The following is a 3,734-nucleotide window of genomic DNA, read 5'->3' as shown; positions in this document are numbered from 1 at the left end:
ATTAATATGCTGTTAATTTTGACAAGATCAGTTAACTATAGTTATTTACTATTTACTCCATGGCGCATGTGCACCCCATTCATTATTTTTTAAATCATAGTGTATTTGTAGCGCAGTTTAACTGATCTGTTCCCCTAATCTAAATGACATGGGACTCTCTCACTTTTCCTGCAATAGAGTATGGGAATGTGACGTCAGCAACGCACGGCATTCTGGGACTTTCGGACATGGACACTACAGTCTACACTGGGTAATAGTGGAGGTAAATGTTAAAATTTATATTGTACATTTAAAAACACATAAGAATGGAGAACACTTGCTGTGAAATAAACTGCCATATCTGCTGTCATGAAAGGAGTGGAGAAGGAATCTAAAAGGGAGCGCAATTTTATGGTTTTCAGCTTGAAACAACACAATGGCGAAAGCAGCTCAATGAAAATAAACTTCAAAATCTGGCTTTGTCGTTTGTATTTATTATTAATTATAGATTTGTCTCTTTTACATTAAATAACACTGTTAAAATACAATGTAGGCCGATATATATTATAAATTACTTACGTCTCAGAACATGTAGACAAGGCATTTTGGCTTTTTTAGCATGACTAAAACAACATTTCAGATGTTGTGCAATGAAATCGGTTTGCTGGTTAGTCCATTGATGCCATCCCATCGCACCCCAGTTCAGGCGTATTTTGCATCCACTTGGAACTGCTTCTGGTACGACCAGTCGGTGCAAACTAAAGTGATTCTTACTTTTTAATACAGATATTTTTCTTATAAAATGCATTGATTTGCAACAGGAGGACCCCTGTCTACTTCTGTACACTTCTTTTAAAAAAATGAGTGATGTAAATTGGAGATGTGTTACGTCCTAGTGGGTGCTGGGCCTGTTTTTTTTCTTTCTTTTGGTTTGCAGGTATGGTGGTTGTTGTGGGTGTGTCCACCTGAGGCTCATCATGCCGGGCTATTAAAAACTGCAGTGTTGATGAGGACGGGGGTCGGGATGTTACCACGCTAGCCGGCTTGCTGTTTTGTTTGTTCTTTATGTTTTGTTTACATTCACTTCAGACCTTCAGCTTATAGTCCTCTGCCATGCATCCCTTCATTACTGACTTCCACTGCTACTGACTACTGATTGTTGAAATTAATTAGTTAATTATGCTTTTGTTAAATAAATTATTTTTCTTTTGCTACTTGCTGGTCCGTGTTGGCTCTCATTTATGTTGTAACAGATGTAAAAAAAAAAAAAAAAAAAAGATTGCAGCAGTTTGTTGTTTTTGTAACTGTTTTGACCAGTCTTGTTCAACAAAGAATCAAGTTTAGACATATGCTGTTTATATAGAACTGAAATGTAAATTAAAAAATGAAATAAAAAAAGAACAGTACAACAGTGTTTCATTTGTATAACACTTTTATACTAACAAAAATTTCCCCTTTTTCCTTTTACATGGTATTGTAACTGAGATAAACAATCAAATCTTCATGGGATCAGAATGATTTTCAAAGTGTTCACTCTAAATTAAAGTATGTTGTGGAAGAATTATGAGATTCATCATGGGTTTCACTTTCAGTAAATGTGGCAGGGTTCTGGACTGTTTGGCTAAACGTAGTAGGAAAAGGAGTAGGAGGAGAAGGGAAAGAAGTAGGTGGTGGATGAAAAGAGTTCAGTGACTCTGGATGGTGACATAGGTGCCCTCCTGTTTGTGTGCCATCATTTCAGAAGCCCTGGCATGCCGTTCCATTGCACCATTTCACAGTGTTGTACACATTGCACCACTTGACCCATCATGTTGGTCATAGTTTGTAGGATTTATTCTTCCTTTTCTGCTTGCTCCCTTTAGTGCTGAAAAATCATCTCGGGGTTAGGCCTTCTTTTACGACCTCCTGATGTCTGAGAGGAAGATCTCTGGAGGGTTTGTGTAGATGGTGCGTTTGTAAGTGGTAAAAGGGGAAGATGAGTTCACAAGAGTACTTAATGTTGAGGATTGAGCTATCATCTGTTAAGAAAGAAAAATAAATAAATAAAAGAAGAAAAAAAATCAGTAAACGCTACATACGCGACTCTAGCTCAGGGGTTTCCAAGTTCAAATCTGATGAACATTGTTAAATTATTCCAGATTTATTGCATCAAAATTGGTTAATCCTTCACTATAGGTTAGGGGTGGATAATTCTATTATTTGCTTATTATTCAACAACACATTACTGTTGCAGTTTTCATTAATAGACCTTTTTAAAAAAACTTTTTAAAAACATTGCCAGCGAGTAAGCTAATAGACTAATCTTTTATTATCCTCACAGCGCATCATACAGTGATGCAATGAAATTGAGTATTATTGTAATTTAATAATAAAAGAAACCTAACATAAGAAGAAGAATGTAAAGAATGTACGTAGAACGCATGTTTCCTGAGTCTGTATCGCAGAGATAAAATTGATGATCCTGACACGCCTTTAGAGAGAAATGCATCTTTAGGGATTTTATAATGAAAGAGTTTTTGTTTTCGATTTGAACTATTAAAGTAATAATTCAAAGGTTTCTATAGATACATTTATCAAGTCAGTGAGGCAAGTATTCGCTGAGTTCCGGTTTATCAGAAGCGCTTCTGCTCAAAACCGCAACAGCGGAAATCTTTATTTTATAAAAGCACAGCGTTTTGTTTATATTATGAGTGCACACAAATAAAAGTAGACCCTTTTATTTGTAACGCGACTTGTCTGAAGCGTGAATAGATCCAGTTGCAAGCTTTATTTAACAGACCGTAGTCAGACAGGCAAAGTCAATCTCCAACAAAAAGTGATATCCAAGGCAAGACAAGAGCGTAATCCAATAAACAGGCAGAAGGGTCAAAAATATCAGTGGGCAGTTCAAAGTAACAAATGAAACAAAACAATGAAAAAATAACAAATAAACAAGACAATGGCAATGGCATGAAACAAGGGAAAACGCTTGGTAGAGTCCGCACAGGCAAAACAATACTTTGCAACCTCTTGTTTGGCATGGCCCTACTTATATGGCTGCCAAACAGGAAGTAACCATAGAAGGGTGTCAGCAAAGGTCCTCGAGACAGGAATCGAACTCGGGTCGCCGGCAGCACAGTTGCGCTGTATGCTGGCAGACTAACTATTGGGCTATCGGTGCTGACACAAAAGCTTAACCCTCTAATGCATGAATTATGGTTTTGTACTCAAAAAAAATATTTAATCTAATTTTATGGAAGATTTAAGATAACAGATCAACAAAATAAAAAAAAAATTAAAAACACCACCCCCCCTTAGTAGATTTTATTTTGTTGCCCCAGGGCAACGCTATGCAGTATAGGTAGTAAATCACAGAGAAAAATGTAATATTGTCTCAACATTTATTAGGAAACTTGAGGGAACAGGTACTCTTTTGAACTGAAAATGTGTTTTAAATATTTAATTGACATTTGTCCACTTCAAATATGTCTTAACAAATATTTTATTTAACCAAAACTTGTCGTCAGTCCATACAAATTCAACAAATAGTGGCCATTTTCTTTTAAAAACATGCTGTAGACATGTTTGCAGTGTTCACTTTCTCACTCTGTGTGAAACTTCAAGAAGCAGTTTGTAGTGCTTGTGAAGCAGAGGTGGGCATTACACTTCCTGCATTTAGCTTTTGGAGTGCCTTTGCAGCCTGGTACCCTGCACCTGCCCTTCTTCTCACTCATGATGATCCAGTGGCTGTAGCATCCAACCTCACATCTGGGATT

This window comes from Labeo rohita, unplaced genomic scaffold, assembly GCF_022985175.1.
Source record: "Labeo rohita strain BAU-BD-2019 unplaced genomic scaffold, IGBB_LRoh.1.0 scaffold_227, whole genome shotgun sequence".
NCBI classification, from domain to species: domain Eukaryota; kingdom Metazoa; phylum Chordata; class Actinopteri; order Cypriniformes; family Cyprinidae; genus Labeo; species Labeo rohita.
This window is presented reverse-complemented; position numbering follows the sequence as displayed.